The following is a 20,412-nucleotide window of genomic DNA, read 5'->3' on the forward strand; positions in this document are numbered from 1 at the left end:
CAATGAAATTTTAAATTCCTGAGACTCCAATTAAGAACTAGATCTGTTTCCAAAACACCAGGGGATAAAGGATTTGAATTTATTGTCATGAATATAAAGCTGATCTCCTTAACTGTGGCCACAGACAAGCCTTTCTGTCCTGCAGGGTAAGAGAGTACTCATCCTGTACTCCAACAAAATGGAGACTGCAACTAGTGCTTTTTCCCTTTGAGAGAATTCTAGATTTCAGGAACTGGCAGTGGTGAGATAAACATACTATTAGGAATGGTGAGCTAATAAAACAGCTGGCAAACTCCCTGTGTCAAATCTGCCTTGTGTCCAGCTCTCGGAGACATTTAGGACTTGATGTTCCCAAGTGTGTGCCATCTCTCTCTATATCAGACAGCCAAATATGCAAAATTGCTACTTGGTATTTTGATTGTACTTGAGAATTTTATATTACTTGAGAAGTAGGCCTGGTAGTACTTTTTGTCTTCAAAAAGTATGTATTCACTACTGGGATCTGCCAAAAAAAGGAGATGATGCTGTGAGCTGTAGCAATTCAGAAATAGGCTCTGCCTCAGCTCTGCCTAAGCTTGCTCTGCCAAAGCCTTCAATGTCAGTTCGACTCCTTGTCTCTTGATGGTGATTACAATGGTGATCTCAGAATAATTAAGGTGAATTTTCAGTTGTTTGAGATCAACCATCCTGTATTTCTCCTTCTTCTGAGCTGTGCGTGGGTAAAGACCTGGATCCAGTCTTCACCAAGAGAGTGGAAAACAGCCATCTCTAAGGGTACCAGCAAAATGTCACTCTGTAACTGCAGCTGATGCACCACTAATTGCCAAAAGCAGATTCATAGCAATTGGGTGTCAAAGCCACTGAGATGCTTGCGGATCTCAGCATAGAGTTGGGCTCAAAGAGGGCAGAACATGATTTTAACATTGGATTCAAAGGAAGCTCTCATGTAAGCCGAGTAATAGACCTCTGCAACTGCTCAGCATTGTGCACGGTGTCCAAGCCAATCAGGACCAGGTTCTGGCCATATGGAAATGTATTTTGATTGAGTTATAATCACTGACAGAGGGCTCTTTGAACCTGTTTAAAACCTAATCTTTAAAACCAGCTAGACATATTCAGGGATGAAAAGTTCATGGACTGTAAGGAAACAAGACCCTTTCTGTGTTTGAGGAGGTCTGAAGCCATGAAACCAGCTGAGATACAGTGGGAGAAAAGCTGTTGCCTGCTTGATGTGACATTCATCTTTCCCTTCTTGCTGTTATCAAAAAGTACCCCCTCTTACGCAGACTTTTGCTTTTGGTACTATAGCTGCCAGTTTTCACTGCTCTCAGTGCAGATGCTTCTGAACAAGGCAACTAAAGGGCCAGGGTTTCATACACACTTGCCTTAGTTCATAAACATTTGCACCAAAAGAGACAACAATTTATTAGGTTTTCATCTTCGACTTGGGGGCAAACACTATGTTATACAGGGAAGCTTAGTCTGAAATACATTTTTTTTCTGAGGAAATTGCAGCATCTCTGCAGTTCTGAGACTGTCACATTCCCAAATGCAAAGAACAGAGAGATTTCAAACCCAGAAACAAAACACTTCAGCAGTTTTCTCTATTTTGCACCCTCACCTCCCACCGTTGTATTGAATTCCTTCTTAAGCCAGAAGTGATGGCACTATAGACAACAAGGAAGATCTTGGAGAGAAATGGAATGCATTGTAGTGGATGGAGGAAAGCAGAATCCAGCATTTCTGTAAAGAAAATGGAGCAGACTAATTTTGCTCCTTACCGCAGATTGTGTGTTGTTTCCTCAGAAGAAAACAGAAATGAATACTTAATGAAATACCCTCTCCTGCCATTTGTCTCCTCAAGAGCTGTCAGACTCAGATCTCTCATTATCTTTTTTCTTGAAGGCAGTCTACAACATAAAGGTTAAAAAAAAGTTGGGATTTTTCCCCCATTGCAGATATCTGAGCTGTTTGGAAAAACAAAATGAATAAAACCAAACCAAAACAAATCAACAAAAAAGAATATTTAAGAGGAAACTTAATAGTGTCAGTGATCTGACGACTTGGTTCTACTGTCAAGGACAGAATAAAACAGTAATTGGCTCCAATAGATAAATGATTTATTCAGATAAATGTCCCTCTGTAAACTGGCAGATGGTTCCAAGTTGGGTGGCAATGCTGATCTGCTGGAGGACAGGAAGGCTCTGCAGAGGAATCTGGACACACTGGACTGATGGGCCAAGGCCAGCAGCAAGAGGTTCATCATGGCTCAGTGCCAGATCCTACACTCTGGTCACAACAACCCCATACAGTCCTACGGGCTGGGGAAAGAGTGGCTGAAAGCTGCCTGGGGAAAATGGACCTGGGGGTGGCTGTTCAGATGGCAGCGGCTGAACATGAGCCAGCACTGAGCCCAGGCGGCTAAGGCCAGTGGCATCCTGGCTGGTATCAGCAATAGAAAATAGGGAAAAAAAGTCTTTTTGATATAAAAGATTAGAAAAAAGAAAAGATAGAAAAAGAAGATCTTTTTGAAATTCTCATCAGGAAGACTTGTTGCAACTGTCAGCCCTTACATTAAAAAAAAAAAAAAACCAAAACCAACCCAAAAAATGAAACCAGAGCAAACCAACCAACAAACCAAGAAAATTCCAAAAGAATCATTTCTTTTGGGGAAAGAAAGGTAGGGAGAAGAGAGCAAAGAGATTGTGGACAGCTGCTATAATTATTTTCATGTGCAAGGGACTGGAAGGAATTGAAAGATAAGATGGTTTTACTCCAAAGTGCCTGTACAAAAATAAAATGTTAATTCCTTCATTACTAAAAATATTACCACCAGTAGACAGGGCTGAAACTGTCTATTTCCATGGAGACCACTGCAGTATTTTAGAGCTCTGGTTTTGTGGGCAGAGGAATATGCTGTTAAATTAACTAATACTTGAGAAGATAGACATAAAATTCTCACTACATATTTTGGGAACTCACATTACCTTAAGGCAATGCAACAACAACAGCAACAACATTATTATAACAACGAGCTACAACAGCATTATAACAACATCCTCTGGCCCTCACTAAGTATTTCTTTCTGGTGATGTCAGTGACACAAATATGCAGAAACACTGTGAGTGTTCTGGTGGTCTTTACCAGGGCCCTCCCCATTCTGCAGTAAGTAGTCCTCCCTCTGACACTGCTGTGAAACAGAACAACCTGGTGCTGTCAAACGCATGCAGGTTTGTTCTACTTCCTGTGAGAGAAAGAGCAGAGAGCAGCACTGTGTTAACCTCATACAGACAATAGTCAAAATAAAGCAGAAAGAAGGCAGAGGCAAGCCATTTTTCTGATTTCTTTGTTCATTTCTAAGATATGAAATCACTACAGTGAGCAAGTGGTGCGTGTAATACCACTGCCTGGTGGTTTTTACTGATTCATCCGCTTACAAATATATAATGCATCTAGCTCTTACAAATCCTTCCTTCCTTCCTTCCTTCCTTCCTTCCTTCCTTCCTTCCTTCCTTCCTTCCTTCCTTCCTTCCTTCCTTCCTTCCTTCCTTCCTTCCTTCCTTCCTTCCTTTCTTCCTTCCTTCCTTCCTTCCTTCCTTCCTTCCTTCCTTCCTTCCTTCCTTCCTTCCTTCCTTCCTTCCTTCCTTCCTTCCTTCCTTCCTTCCTTCCGCCACTTCCTTCCGCCACTTCCTTCCGCCACTTCCTTCCGCCACTTCCTTCCGCCACTTCCTTCCGCCACTTCCTTCCTTCCTTCCGCCACTTCCTTCCGCCACTTCCTTCCTTCCTCCCCTTCCTTCCTTCCTTCCTTCCTTCCTTCCTTCCTTCCTTCCTTCCTTCCTTCCTTCCTTCCTTCCTTCCTTCCTTCCTTCCTTCCTTCCTTCCGTCCTTCCTTCCGTCCTTCCTTCCTTCCGTCCTTCCTTCCTTCCTTCCTTCCTTCCTTCCTTCCTTCCTTCCTTCCTTCCTTCCTTCCTTCCTTCCTTCCTTCCTTCCTTCCGCCACTTCCTTCCTTCCTTCCTTCCTTCCGCCACTTCCTTCCTTCCTTCCGCCACTTCCTTCCGCCACTTCCTTCCGCCACTTCCTTCCGCCACTTCCTTCCGCCACTTCCTTCCGCCACTTCCTTCCGCCACTTCCTTCCGCCACTTCCTTCCTTCCTTCCTTCCTTCCTTCCTTCCTTCCTTCCTTCCTTCCTTCCTTCCTTCCTTCCTTCCTTCCTTCCTTCCTTCCTTCCTTCCTTCCTTCCTTCCTTCCTTCCTTCCTTCCTTCCTTCCTTCCTTCCTTCCTTCCTTCCTTCCTTCCTTCCTTCCTTCCTTCCTTCCTTCCTTCCTTCCTTCCTTCCTTCCTTCCTTCCTTCCTTCCTTCCGCCACTTCCTTCCTTCCGCCACTTCCTTCCTTCCGCCACTTCCTTCCTTCTGCCACTTCCTTCCTTCCTTCCGCCACTTCCGCCACTTCCTTCCTTCTGCCACTTCCTTCCTTCCTTCCGCCACTTCCTTCCGCCACTTCCTTCTGCCACTTCCTTCCGCCACTTCCTTCCTTCCGCCACTTCCTTCCTTCCTTCCGCCACTTCCTTCCTTCTGCCACTTCCTTCCTTCCTTCCGCCACTTCCTTCCTTTCTTCCTTCCGCCACTTCCTTCCTTCCGCCACTTCCTTCCTTCCGCCACTTCCTTCCTTCCGCCACTTCCTTCCTTCCGCCACTTCCTTCCGCCACTTCCTTCCTTCCTTCCGCCACTTCCTTCCTCTTCTGTCAGCTAACTTCCATGTGGAGCTCTTTCCTTAGGGTAGTGACTATAGAGATGGATATAATCTTGTGTAGAGCATAAAGATCCTGAAGGACTGAGAACAGCCTTAAGCCCTGGAAATGCTTGGTTCACAGATCTACCTTTCTTACCAAGAGGGTGAAAAGTTCTGCCTAAGAACCAAGGTTAATGGAGTTCAGGAAGATGAGCCCTCTTTGAAGGAATTCAGCATCTTGCATGACTGAATTCTATAAAGTTCATTACTCTTGCAAGCCTCAGGATGAGCCGTGATCCAGTTTGCTTGGCAAGGATGAGTTTAGTCTGTCAGTATCTGCCCTTCATTCCATGTAAAAACTTGCACAAAAAACATTGGCCCAAATTTGCAACCTGAAAGAGCCTGTGGGAAGGAGGCTTCTGCTCCGCTGTGGCATCTGATACGAAGTTAGCTTTCAAATACCAAAAATAGTGTACTGAAGCACAGTGATGGTGTTTCTCACAGATGGATGGTGTAACTTTGGTATGAGTGCACCAAGGACATACAGTCTGCTTGCATTTTCCTGTGCAACTTCATCTTGTGTTACTTTTTCCAGAATCTAAAAGCCTGACTATTAACTCAGTTCCTTCACTGCTGAATGTCTGGTAGATCTCCAGTGCAGCATTAATACTTTGTACCTATTTTCTTGCACTAATGCCTTGCTTAATCAAAACATTGGCAAGTTTTGTTCCTATCACAGTAGAACTGGGTAACTCCTGAGCCCAAGCCTGAGAACATTTTAGAAGGTGTATCAAAAAGGCCATGTCTTTTCTTGTAGACTCTAACTTTATCGTCATCTCTACTCACACGTTCTGTTGATATAATTAGAAAATTTACAATATCTTGAGTAAAATCAATGCTAAAAAAGGGAACTACTGTAATTGTCATATTCTATCCTTGGTAATTCTATCATGCAGGTGTCGTAGGAAGGGGACCAGGACACCAGGTGGTTCATCACAGGTCCAGTTTATTGAAGAAAGTATCAAACACTTATACAGCAAATAATAAGCTTATGAATATTCTGTAAGCCAAGCAATCTATTGGTTAAACTATACCATGAACTCTTCCTCATTCCTTAGGGGTTACATCTCTCTTTTCTCATGTCTCTTTCACTACTTGTTATCCTACTACAGCTAGGCCCAAGGACACACTATCTTTGCAGGTGCAGGACTTGGAGTTAGCCACGGTTTTGTACTTTTCCAGTCTTTAGCCAGCCAAACTCCCAACATGCAGGCTTAGAGCTACCTACTTCTTCTACTTCTTCTGCTCCCTGAGCAGAAACTCACCAACTCTTGATCAGGAATAGCATAAAAATGTCAGTCCATTCCCCAAAACATCTTCTAAAAGCCAGGAAGCCAGTAACTGAGATGTGTCTTGCAGAAACCAGTACATATCTTGGCTTGGAAAGGTAACTAAAGCAGAAATATTTTCAGTGAAGTTAATAGAGTTCCCTGCATCTAACTGCCAAATCCTTGTTCACTGGACCAGCTGAACCATAAATTCACTTAGCTGTATCAAAGCAAAACCCTTCTGTACATGGACTCTCTAAACCATTTTCTTACCAAATTAGGATAACTCAAAAAGTTTTTCAGAGTGATTGTTTTCACTTTCTGGAAAGTACCTTTTTTAGTAATTTGGAAATAGAGTTAAGAAGTAGTGCTGTTTGTACACAGAACCCCACCACTCCACTCTGCCAGGTCTTGTGTCACACTTAAGCTGGCAATGTGTATTGTTTTGATAGACAGATGAAGGGAAGGCATCATTTTCCTTACCTTCAGATTTCCCTATGCCTGTGTCTGTTTACCATGCAGCTGTAGACAAGACGCTTCTCTGGAACTCCATTGCTCCTCCATTACTGTTCATACTCTCTTCTCCTTTCCCAGCCTACCTGCACCATGGAAATGCTCTTGAGACCTCTCAGAGCTGCCTCCTTCCTCCTGAGAGGTCAGTGCAGCTAATTGTCTTGTTTCAAGAATAAAGGGAACTGTAGGACACAGGGCAAGATTTCTTCATTCCCAAAGCCTTCACACTTATGACCAAAAGATATGACTTCCTTCCTACACAGTGCTTGTGGTGAGGCAGGCCTCAGAGCTGGGACATTAACTGTATCAATTTAATAGTAGAATAGTTTCCTGTGATCCTCATCACATCATGGGTGCAGATGGGCTGGCAAGAGGTAAGATGTCATGAGGGAGTTACCTAATGCTTTTTACAGACTTTTTATGTGGTTTTGTGTCTAAGGCACCAGGAATACTACTGCTATTAATGATGAATGAAGCAGACAAATTCTATCAGTAATTTTAATATGGAAGTTCTAAGCCACGTGTCCTATGATTGCCAATTACCTGTTTTGCAGTAATCACAGCAGTACTTGAACAGTGTTACAAGCAGAGGTGTCAGTGCCTTTGAGCACTCATTTCCTGCTGACACGCAGAGGTCTATATAACAAGCATTTAAGTAAACCAGTGACATTAACTAGTGAAAAACAGCAGGTTAGAGCTGTATGCAGTTTATAGTCCTGATCAGGTCCTGTCTACAATCTGTGCTCTGCCAAAAGGTCTGTAGGAAGGCACCAGGTAATCTTATAGGCACCTAATGCTAAGAAATCCTGTGTGTGTGTGTGTGTGTGTGTGTGTGTGTGTGTGAACTCATACAGCTTCTGGGTGAAGGTAGTTTACATCAGTGCAGTTTGAACTCAGTTTCCAATGAAACTTGACTGGCTATACCTCACTGGTTTACAGTATACCATTGACCCTGTTCCTCTGAGATGGCTACTTAATTCAGATCTCACTGGGTCCCCTCAAACAGCTTCTCAGTTCTGTGCTGTAAAGAAAAAAGCAGCAATCTTCTTGGCTGCTCTGTCTCAGGAACTAATGAGACAGAGCAGGGATAAATTGCTCAGAGAAAAGTTAATAAGAAACACAAAAAAAAAGGAATATCTTCTACAGGCACTTATAGAAATTTAGGCTCTTCCATGTGAGGGAACTAGAGAAAATTAGGCTCCTCCACTAGAAAATTAGCCACTTTCCACAGTGTGTTTCCACAAATCCAGTGATGAAAGGAGCCTGATCCTGGCATGGCATCTCTATTTGAGAAGTCTTTAAATCCTAGATGAAGAATGCTGAAATTTCTTTATATGCACCAGCCTTTGCTTTTGGTGTAACACAAGACTATGTCAGAGACTGCACTTTTAGGGTGATGGCCTGATTGCCACTACTTTTGTATTCACAGCTCGCCTGGAAACCACTGCATTGGTGCCTGAAGCACATACCTGGGCATGAGAGACACGTGTGGAGGAGAACTCCAGATTCCTTTTGCAAGCTATTGCTAATTTCAAAACACCATTGTAACAATAGATGTAGTTCAATTTACTCAGTCAATGCCTTAAAAAATATTGGCATCAGCTGGAGTTGTGTTCCTAGATATTTTCACTGAAGTAGAACTGCTTGGCTTCTTGGCTGGTACCCCAGTGGATATGTCAGCGTACGATAGGTCCCCACATGAACATTGACAGTGTAGTCAGAGGAAAAGGACAACTTGCACTGCCCAGTTTTTCTAATCACAGCAGTGATTTAATTCTTGAGGATACCAGCAAATGGTAGAAAAGCACCTACAAAAGTCCTACGATTGTGGGAAAAAATCAGACCTTAATGATGAAGAGATTTGGAGATCCTACAAATTAGAACTCACCAAGCAGGGCAACTAGGAGACAGCACATGCTGGAAAAATGAGAACAAATTTGCAAGGAATAGTGTGAAAATCCAGGGAAAGAACTTTTGTGAAAAACCCCTGTGTATTAGTCAAGTAATTTTATGTTTGTTTAGGTCATGTTTGAGCAATTAAAAAGACTAAACCAAAATTGGCACAGCTAATGGATATTAAGAAAGAAAAAAAGCTTTCTGAATTTCTTATTAGTATGCTAAAAGGTGCATACCCATGCTAATCAGGTACCAAGCTAGATTTAAAACTTGAATAACTGTATTTTTCTGCTGTCCAGGGAACTGATAAGAAATAAGAGCATAAGAAATAGGGTGGTGGTTTTTATCACAATAGCCAGGACTGGAAAACTGAGACATTCATTGTCTGGGATATTTTACTTGAAAACATTCATGGACATACAAAGAAATAGGCTCAGTCTTGTCTGAATACCAGGGCTGAGATTTGACTCAGCATCATCTATTGACTCTGTAAATTCCTGTTTCTCTGTCAGTTCTACTCATATGCATTTATGACCAGTTTTTTCTGCTCTGTACCAAGTATAGTCACTACGTATAGAGCTGGTCTCTACTAGTCCATGCACTCACAAGGTAACCTGAAAAGCTGCAAGGCAGGCGACAAACAACTAGTTAAAGACAAGATGTGAAGAAAAGAACTAAAATAAAAGGATTTTTATTATTTTATGAAAGACCTGCACAACCATACACTTTCCTTTTCTTGAAAAAAGTATGAGGATTACAAAAGTTGCTATTTTCTATGCCTGCATTAACATGACTTGCCAGAAACAGCAAAGCCTTCCTGTACCTCAGGCTCAGTTTGGTACATGTGCACAGCTGGGCTTCCATTACGCCTATGCATGGGAAGGCTGTAGTTTTCTCATGCCTGACTAAGGGCAAAGGCGTAAGTGCTGTGCTGTGTTGTGAAGGTGAGTTAAATTTCTGAAAAGGGTGTGGAGGACAAGCTTGCTTACACATTGGTTTGAGGCAATTACAGGCCCTGAGCCTCACATCTCCTCTTTAAAAACTTTGGAATGCTAACATTTCTGCTCCAGAAACAGGAGCAAGGAGTACACTCAAAGGAATGCAAAACCTTATTGAGGCAGAAACTCACAAACAGGAGCAAGGAGTACACTCAAAGGAATGCAAAACCTTATTGAGGCAGAATTGTGCAGTACTAGCCCACTAATGGGGACAGTATTTCATGCTGCAGTGGAAAAAGGACTTTGTAGCTTGCAAATGCAAACTGACAGCTCTACCAGGAGGAGAGGAGAAGAGAATCAGGATCACAGGCCCATAGACTCACAAAATCACAGAATAAGCCGAGTTAGAAGGCCTCCTCAAGGATCCTTGAGTCCAAGTCCTGCCTCTGCACAGGATCATCCCCAAGAGTCCCACCATATGCCTAAGAATATTGCTGAAATGCTGCTTGAACTCTGTCAGACTGGTGCTGTAAGCACTTCCCTGTGGAACCTGTTCCAGTGCCCAAGTGTCACCGTTCAGTCAGGAATGGGAGTGAAGGTGACACATAACTCTAACTCTCTTCAGCAGGCTGATTCAAGTTTATTAGAAACACATTCTTTTTGTACATCGTTCTGATACAGGTGGACCTGATTGGTCACTTAATTAACACCCCTTCACACAATTGGCCAGTTAAAAAGACACCCTTTGGTAAACATCTTACGAGAAAACAACTGTTTTCAAAACACCAGCTGCAAGATTGTTTTAATTCTTTCTCTCGGCCTTCTCAAAACTCCCCAGAACAATTCCTGGGAAAGTTTATCTGGCTTTCTCTCTCTCTGAGCAGACAGTTGCATCCACACCCAAACACCATCTGGGGGTGATGCCTAGAGGCGCTACCTGGAACAGAGGCTAGACAGTGTTAAAGGAATAAAGTAGGTATTTAATAAAAGGCCTTTAAATGATATACCTTGGGCAGTAGCCTGACCATGGCTGCACCCAAGATGGACCCAAGATGGAGCCAAGATGGATGACTGGTCAGGAGTTTTGATGCTTTTATAAGTTTTGGTCCATTTACTTTTTGGGGTTAATTGTCCAATTACTGTTTCAGGTTATGAAGTCCCATCCTCCCAGATTGCTCTCCTCAATTTGCTGTTGTTTACACTGTTTGGGCCTGAAGCTGCAAGTGTCCTTGGTTCTCAGGCTTGAAAAGGATTGTTTTGTCTAACTAAACTGTGAAGAGAACTTGCTAACACCTTATATGAACTTCAGAGTCACACACTAAGGCAGTACAGAATCTGAAAAATATGAAAGATAAAACTCTAAGCACAAGGGGAAGAACTTTTTTATAATGTCCAACCAAAACCTTCCTGGACACAATTTCCCATGGGTTCTGTCATAGAGAAGAAATTAGTATCTGTCCCTCCTCTTCCCTCAAAAGGAAGTTGTAGTCTGAAATGGGGTCTCCCCTCATTCTTCTCCAGGCTGAACAGAACAAGTGACCTCAGCTCTCTTCATACAGCTTCCCCTTTGGGCCCTTCACCACCTTTGTTGCCCTCCTTTGGATACTCTCTAAGACCTTAATGTCCTTTATATCTGGTTTAACCCAAAACTGCCCCTAGGACTCAAGGTGAGGCCACCCCAGTGCAGAGCAGAGCGGGACAATCCCCTCCCTGTACAAAGCTAGTGATGCTTTGTTTAATGCCAACAGCTTGGGGAATCCACAAGTCTGTCAGGGCTGGGGAAAAACCAGTCTTGTTCAGTTTTCTGAGCTAGTGTCCTCTACTTCACACACTTTATTTCCATTGCTGTATTCTTGTTTGTAAGCTGTACTTGGTTTCAGGTTTAAGTGTCTCAGTAACTGCTTTGTTGTCTTGGTTATGTACCTGTGAGGACCAGTCTGCCTGCCAGAGCTACTTACAGACACCTTTACTCCTGCTTTTCCTCAAAAATTGGACGCTGTGTGAGCTGAAGGCCAAAGCCCACCACTACACAGGTTACCACTTGGCATAATAGTGGTAGTCCAAACCTCACCTTTCTTGTTGGAGGGTCCAAAGCTGCCCACCCATGAAACACATCCATCTCTGCATGTTTTTCTGGCTTGGTCACTCAGGTCATGATGGCACTTGAGCATAATCCAGCTTGGTGGAGCTGGAGCATAATCCTGCTGTCTTCTGGGGCTGCATGTCCCCAGATTTGCTGTGTGCCAGGTTAACCCAGTGTCACTGGGTTATGTCTTGGATGCAGTGAGCAAAGCTGTGTCCCTGTCTGGTTAGCAGCTCATGAATGCTCTGTATCCTGCCTTTTCCTGATGGGCACTGATTCTTCAGAGCTGTCCCTTTTCTGCCAAGCCTGGATTGGCTAATTGGCTATGTGGAGCAAAGGAAAACAAGCTGTCAGTCATGTTTTTCTTCACCACCCTATCTCCTCTCAGAGCCAGAGAGGAGATAAATTGGCCCTCAATCCTCTAAGACTGGTCTACAATACTTTACACTGTTTAATGGATTTTAACACCTCCAGGAATGCAGGCTTTAAACCAAATGTCGATGCAATAACTAACTCAATTTTGCATTTAGTAGTGAAAAATGTCTGAACTGGAAAGGAAGGAAATGACCTCTGAACGGAGTAGTTTGCATTTCTTTTTGCCCGGAGCATTACAAATGACACATCCTATGGATTTATTTGCCATGTTCCTGAGCAAAGTGTTAAAAGGTCAGAATTGCAAACTACATGGGAAATGGACTAGCAACTCTTCACTCTGTTTTTCCTGAGAGTTATTTTGGCTGGGTGGGAGTAGTTCTTCTCTTATGAACACAAACTGGCTTGTAGGGTCTGGGCAAAATGAAGTATTCTACTTTTGGGTAAGAATTTGTTAAGAATCACTGTGAAAGGAGCACTGAAAGATCACCAACAGGGAATCCTTGCTGCATGGACAGGGTCTCAGTCCTCTGTTTTAGCCCTTGAGCTCATAAAATATCACTGGGTATTTTTTCTCTCTGAACTGGCATTGAGCATTCACAATTTCTCAGAAACTGGCTACCGCAGTAGTAGGATACAGTAGAAGAGATTTTTTTAATTTTGGACACCCTAAGTAACGCAGCTAGGGGAGTTGAAAGGAGGGCATGGGGAAATGGAGAAGTTCCTGGATTAGACTGATCAATCTAATCTAAACAACCTAAGAGCTTTTTTAAAGGTTGTTGTAGGAAGGAATACTCATAAGTCATCAGATTCTCTGTTGAAAATACTTTCTAAAGACACATCAAAACTAACTCTGCTGCTACTGACAGTGCATGCACACTGTGTTTCCTTGTTTGTTAACTTCAAAAATCTGATACCAGGGTATTTTGCCTACCATATTTACAAGCTGAATCCATACCTTTGATCTTTGTGAGCAAAAGAGGTTTCTGATCAAGCTCAGTCTTGTTGAAACAAATTTCCCACTGCTTGATTCGGAGTGGACTGTGTTCCTTCCTATTGACAAGAAAAACCCAATATAGTCCTGCTAACAGCAGGAAAACCTTGGTATTAACCATATAATGTTGGTCAGGTCTTTGCCTCCTGTTACATGAGCAATTCCCTAATCCTAATTACAAAATGAGAGACTGGAAACTTATTTGCTATGCTGGGGTTTGAACACCTAACTATGGCTCAAAAATTAAAAAAATCTTACTGAAATGCCCTGGCCTTGGAAGAAACATTTCCCTCCTTGAGAGTCATTCAAGTGAACATAGTGATTAAAGGAAAATAGACACGGCGGGAAAGGTGTAGCTTGTCCAAAACATCATAGCAAACCAATTGCAGATTTAGGAGCAAAACTTTGCTCTTGACCTGCAGCCCATACATTATCTCTTGCAGTCTGTGCTTTTCTGAAAACCTGCTTGAGTAGAAAATATACTTTTTGTGACTGGAGGCAACCTTATAATATTGTAAAGCAGGAAATAAGTGACTTGATGTTATTAATGAGAAACATTATAAGGTCAATAACTAACAACAGGAAAACCAGTCAAGGAAATAATAATAAAGGAAACCAGTCAGGTACTGGGTAAACATAAAGTTACTTGTATTGAGTTGGTATTTTTTTCCAAAATTGTCCTCTAAATGCTGCCTGGAGGCTGCTTTTAGGGGCAGAATGGAAGAATTCAGGATAAATTACCTTTTAATTTTTTTCTCAACAGGTTTTCTTTGCATATCAATTTTATGAAATGCAAGGTTCCCTGCTTTCCTTGAAATAGACTGCTAGATATACTGATATTCTGTTACAAACTTTCAAGTAGCAATGATTTAAGAAATAAATAGTGGAAACCACAACTGCTCCGGGCATTTGTTTTTTAATTTAATGCTCTCACTGTATTTTAGATGCTTAACTCCAGTTTCCTGAAACTCCATTTGACAATGCAAAGCCTGAATACTGAAGTACACAGTATTACTGTATACTTAACCCCACAGCTGACAGTGAATGTACTAGCAGAACTTCATTTCTTCTGTCTGGAGCTACAAAACTGGTGTCATTATAAGCAGAAATTATTCCATCCAGCTTGGAAATAGAAGATATTTTCAATGTTTTTTTTTCTTTGAACTTTTGAAATTGTTCAGACTTCCAGATTACCAGTCTAATCACAGCTCTTCATACCCACATGTCCCAGTTTTGCTAGGAAGCTTTGAATTATTTACACGATAAGATTGTGTGCACTGGGAGTAAAAAAACTAGAAGCAGGCAAATCTGAAATCTAAATGAAAAAGCATCTGGTTGGATGGCATAGGGACTTACTCTTGTGATCCAGAGGCTAAGAGTAAACAAGAAAAAGAACAGGTGTTTAAGAGATGGTTAAGTTAAAATCCTCCTAGACACCCAGGCTGCAGTGTAACAGCAGTGAATGCGCGTGGGCGTACACGGCCCTGGATCCGGCTAGCTGGTGAGGGGCGAAGGCCGGTGCCCCTGCGCATCTGAAGGCAGCCCCCCTCGGCGTCTTGGCCTCGGGCTGAGCTGGGTGATAGCTCGGAGCAGCGCGGTGAGAGACGAATTAGGAGGCGACCACTTGCTGGGGGTAAACTGTCGGTTTATTACAGAAGAACCAACGAGGAAGGGAACCACCCAGAAAATGGCCCTGAACAGGGGGCGGGAGAGGGTTTTAAGGGAAAAGGGGGGAAAAGGCAGGGAAACCCGGCTAACCAATAGTAATACATATTTGGAGGTGCGAAACATAATTGATATACCAAAGTAACCAACTGTTATGAAGCATAGGTGGGGCTCCGGGGCTACAGCCAACCATAACTCCCAGAGAAAAGAAAATTCTCGAAACCTGGGAGGAGAAGGGGGTGATTGACTGGGCCCAGGGAGGAGACAACTTTCACTTATAAGGGAGAATATGGGAGGGGCAGTTTCATTTTGGCAACTAAGAACAGCGAGGTTTCCATAGCAACCTAACTGACAGGGTAGCAGCGGCGGGAACTAACAGGGAAGGAAGAAACCATTTAACACAGAAAATAGGGGAGCAAACTGACAAACTTAAGAACACACCACAGCAAGTGAACACACAATCCCCTCGTGTGTGACCACAGGTATGCATGAGTGTATTTGAGTGTGTGTGCGCACCCACCAAGAAGGGAAGGATCTTTCCCAGGTGGGGCTGCATGCTTGCCTTCACATGAGGAAGCTGCCCCTCACAAAGCACTGTCCAGAAGGAGCCTCTGACTGTGCCATTATCGCAGGATCTGAACCAGAAATTCTCCTGAACCTCCATGTCATTCAGCCCTGTGGCACAGCACACAGTCTTCAGGGAGTTGTCAGGAAGTGCTGCAGCTTCAAAGGAGGGGGGATGTCTGTCTCCTTCATCCAATATCATCCTTTGCATCCAAAGGGAAAGTAGCTTCTGTTTCCAGTTCCACCAAAACTTAGGCAAGGACTTAGAGGGCTTAGCTACAAGCAGCATTTCATTTACTGTCGACTGGAACTGAGTAACACCCCCCTGTGTTGGTCAAAGTGTTTTGTGTTACTGCACAATGCTTCAGTCTTATAAGTTTGAATAATTCACTTGGAAAACATAATTTCAAGTATGCGGTGCCATCTTCAGTGACTACAACAGGAGGGTATTCAGTGAATATCAGCTTGAACATTTGTTGCAGCTCATACAGTAATAGCCGTATAATTACTGTTATAGTAAAAACTATTTTGACATTTCATTGAAAAATATGGGAATATGTCAGGACTATAACTACCTGTAAACTGGTAAAATAAAAACATTTATACTTCTATTTAAAACCATGTCTCCATAAGTATATGTGACAGCTTTGGAATACTCGATGCAGACACATATTGTGCTAAAACTTTGATATATAGAATAACCTTGATTAAATAAAGTAGATACCAAGTAGTTTATTGAAAGATGACTTTTCATGATTCTAGGGCTTCTGCTACCAGAGGGACTTGCTGGAGTCTTGTTGGCAATACAGGGCTGGTTTGTGTTATTACCTGAGCTCTGTTCTCTTCTTACAATCAAAGGCCTGTACAAAAGGCTGTTGTTCATGCCAGTGTGGTATCCCAACGCTTACATTTTATATGGAAAACAGTTGTAATTAATTTCTCAAATTCAGTCAACCAAAACTATTCAAGGTTTTTTCAGTCTAAAAGCTGACTCCTGAATGGATTTGTTGCACTTGAGTACTTAGAGATTCCCATGGGTGCAGGAGAGGCAAGGCTGAAAGTACAAAGATGGTGAAATATACTGGAAAACATACTGAAGAAAAGTTGTGTGCCCATACAAGCAGAATCCCCAGACTTTTGTGGAGAACCACAGTACTGGCAGACCAATAATTATTATTCTTTTTGGAGTTGTTGTCCGTTCTCTGGGGCTTCAATGTTAGACTTAAGAGCAGCAGTAATATGGTACGATGCAGTCACAATGCAGAAGATAACACACCTGAATGAAATGCAGAAATATTCCTTCCTACATAATGAGGACACTTGTTGGGGCATATTTAGCTTGTTCAATGAAAAGCAAGGGGATTTTTCTTCTGAAAAGTGAGACATGTCAAAGGTCACTTCACAGGAGAAGTTAATACATAAAACAGAAAAGTGGCTTACTTCTGAAAGTAGTTAGTAAGAGTTGTGCATTACACTGATCTAGCTGTAGTTTCTGGAAGAGTTGCATGGAGTGAGAACTTCTCTTTTTTCCAGGAACTCCTTCATTGCTGGTCCCTCTTGATATATGGTCTCCTTGAGCCAGGTCTTATATCTTGGAAATTCATAACACACCCAAGATAGCTCAGCTACCTTAGAAAGTGTAAAATCAGCAGGATGGCTACTGTGGTAGTGTTGGAAACAGAAAAGTTTCCATAAAAGGCAAAATTACAAAACTCCTTGCAGAGAAACCCAAGCCACATGCAAGACATTCTTGCTCCTGGTAAAACACCCCACAAAAATTATTAGTTTCTTTGTTCTCTTCTTTTTCTAGTGAATTGCTCAGGCAGGACTTTTTCAGGCGGGACTTTTTGGCTCCTCTCCAATTAGCCATCCTTAAGTCTGAGGTGAAGTCCCCAAGGTCCTATGAGGTGCCTTTTTACCTAATTGTGGAGAGAAACTTCCGGGCTTTTTTCCTTTTTAAGGAGACAAAGCACAGTTTTGTCACTCTGTCAACAGGGGGCACATTCCTAACTTCCAACTTCCCAAGGATTTTAGAAACGATAACATGATAGTAGTTCTTATAAACAAGCAGAGCTGAGGCTCCCCTATGTTCTATGGCACCTTTGTAGGTTCTTCAAAGAACCAAGGGGGTAACATTTGTTAGGGGTCTGGCAGTGTGAGAAGAGGGTAAATAGTTAGGCAGACTAATGCAGGAAACAGAGTTGACTGCAGGGATATGGCCTGTATAGGGAAATAGAGAACATCTCCTGCAAATCTCTTAGCATAACACATAAAGCTGCCTGAACTGGCTGGTTGTGCAATTGCTAAATAATTGATCCTATACAGTGATAACTTTTAAAAAACTCACAATTTTAGCAATGTGTTGCACTAAATTTTAGGAGGCACCCCTTTTGCATTAGGAAAACTAATTGCTCTGACCAGAGAATTTCTTTGGTGTAGTTTTTGGAATGTTTAAATTCAGCCCCTTCTGTGATGTGCTGACAAAGGAGGACTCCTGCCTCAGAAATCATTGGCAAAGCAGCAGCGAGCCATTTATCATACTGCATAGCTAACATTAAACAAACCCACTTGCCCAAATTAATGAGGGCTGTTGTCTGTAAAAGCTTCAAAGCTGAGCAGGAGATGTCTTGCAAAGCTATAACACTGGTTTCCCCAAGGAGAGACAATGTTTTTATGTCAATGAAAATATTTTATGAGCCCTGTACTAAATTCACTAGTTTCTATTTCATCCAACAAACAGAATGATGCACTAAAAGATGAATAAGTAAAATCATCATGTTGGCTGCTTACACTCTGCCTTCTGACAGTTCCTAGTTAGATAATCCTTTAATTATTTGTGAAGAAAAGCATGTCTTGAGTTCCCCATTGGACTGAAAAAATTGTTCCATCTCATCATCCATGAGCAATCTGGCTAGGGCTCCTGGCACACAGAAAGGTTTCTGCATTACTTTGGTTTATGCACATTTATCAATGAGCCAGCCAAGTTTCATCTGACTTCATATAGTCAGAGATGAAGGACAAGCTCTGAGGGCAGCAGAGGTGTGCTTGCTCCCCTAAACTCCTGGAAATGCTGCTTCCTTCAATTTTTCACGCCAAGCTAAGGTTCAGTAATCTTGTATTGCATGTTGTTACACAAGGGCTGTAGTGTCTTTTACCAAGCTGATTCTTGGAGCATAGAGGAAGAATCCATTCTGAAGAAAAACCTCTTTGGTTTGGGTCAAATTGTTCCAGTATTCTCCAAAATCAGCAGTGACATCTGAGTCCAGCTTTCAGATACATGAGGGCTGCTCAGTCCTCCTTAAATCAGTTCAGTGGGGGTGTTTAGTGTTTCTTTTTGTGAGCTAGCACTGACATCATAATTTTTATATTCATTTCTGTCCAAATAGTTTGAAGAGGAGAAGCAGAAGGAAGGTAAAATTATGGGATTAACTAATGTTTCTTATACTCCTCACTCACTGTATGCTATTTAAGTGACTCTAAGCATAGTTGCTCTTTAACTCAAGTAGGCTTATTCTTCCAAGTTTGATTGAGAATGTAAATGTCTTCCCAGAACAGCTACGTGCAGTGCAGTGACACTCGAATAACAAATTTCCCTGAAACCTTCTTGACTAAAGGGCAGGATTTGCAGTAAATTACACACTGGGCAAGTAATTGGCTGGCTACTTTCTGCTTAGGTCTTAAATCATGACAGTTACATTGGGCCATGGAAAGGGAAAATATTAAGGCTGTTCCTAGCTTAAGCCACTCAGAGCCTAGAGCTTGGCAGAGAAAAGTGTCATTCTGTTGCATTCCTTTCAGCAGAGTAGTTGTGTAGTGCAGGGCTTGGATTCCTATCCATCAACACATCAGAAGGGCTGTTCATGGTATCTGAAAATTCTTTTCTAAACAGAAGTGATACCCTAATGTATTAGCTATGTTTCAACAGACAAAACAGAAGGTGGATCAGGAATAACTCTTAAAAATGCCTTTATGAGGGTGGTAAGCTACTGATGCTCTATTAACAAAGAAACTTTCTTGCCAAGAACACGTAGGAGAGTGAATGCTGCCAGTTCTGCATTTCAGTACACAAAGCTAAGGTTCAGCTCCACCAGGGCTTTCTACAGCCTGTCAAGCTGTGGCTGTTGCCACCACTGGCCTTTGTCTGAAATCTGTATAGTCTGCACCTGCCTGACCTATATTAAGTGTGCTTTCTGTTTCCTAAGGGGAGATGGAAGGTCAGGCTGATGCTATCAGAACATGAGATAGGTAAACAAAGAAAAGAAAGTGAACAAACAAAACAGTATAAGCCAAAAAATAGTGCTGTAGCTCACCTGAAGCTTGTCTTGGTCTAGCAGTTTTTCTGAGCAGGAATATACAGAACCATCAAGAAAGAAAGACCATGGGCCCAGTTTTGTATTCATTTCACTCATATTAACACTGAACATGGCTAACATGGAATTACTGAAAATTGTACTCAATGTATGGCAAATATTCACAGGACCATTAGTAGACACCAGAGTGACACAGCATGGCTTACTGCATGCATGTGTGCACTGACAAATGCAAAGAAAATGTTGCTTAGGATGGGTCTCAACTTTGACTTCAAGTATCACCTAATATAAGAAAGATAGCTATTCAGTTTCAGTCTGAGCCTGGATAGAGAGCTCCCACACCTTTTGAGTGTGCTCATCTCTCGGTGAGGTTTTCTTTACTAGCCAGCCCTCAGCTTACAGAAATCTTGTCTGTGACATCTCTCATTATTTTTGTGCATCTTAGAGTTGTGAATACCTTTCAAACTAGGTTTAAACTGCTCATGATGAGGATCTGGGCCTTGCATCCTTCACTGTACAACACACTGAGCTGCATCCCCAAAGACTGCCTTGGGTCTGCTCCCTTTGTTACATGGGCAGGGTATGCTTTGCAAAATCTTAGGCACTGGAAAGTGAGCTCTTAGCTCACTGGTGCTAAGAAAGAACTTAATCCATGAGGTAGCCTTTACTCAACACATCCAGAGATAGATGCAACCACCCTGTTCTCTAGTGATTTTTCTAGAAAGGCTGAGGCACTTTTAAGCTCAAAAGTGAAATTTTGCCTGAGTGACAAGAAACCTAAACTAAAAGATAAGAAGCTTAAAGCTATTGTGAGAGAGAAAACAGAAACTGACAGACCGGGTACAATTGTCCCTTCCTTAGGGCTGTCCAGGCAAACCTTTTCTTCCATTCATCTGTGCATAGCAGTGGTATGCTGGTCACTAAAAACTATTTGCCAGTTCTGAATCTTCATGGTTGATTCCCACATTTGCACAGTTCAGCTGAAGGCTCAGATTTTGTGGTGCTAAAATCACACCTACAT

This window comes from Zonotrichia leucophrys, chromosome Z, assembly GCF_028769735.1.
Source record: "Zonotrichia leucophrys gambelii isolate GWCS_2022_RI chromosome Z, RI_Zleu_2.0, whole genome shotgun sequence".
Taxonomy (NCBI): domain Eukaryota; kingdom Metazoa; phylum Chordata; class Aves; order Passeriformes; family Passerellidae; genus Zonotrichia; species Zonotrichia leucophrys.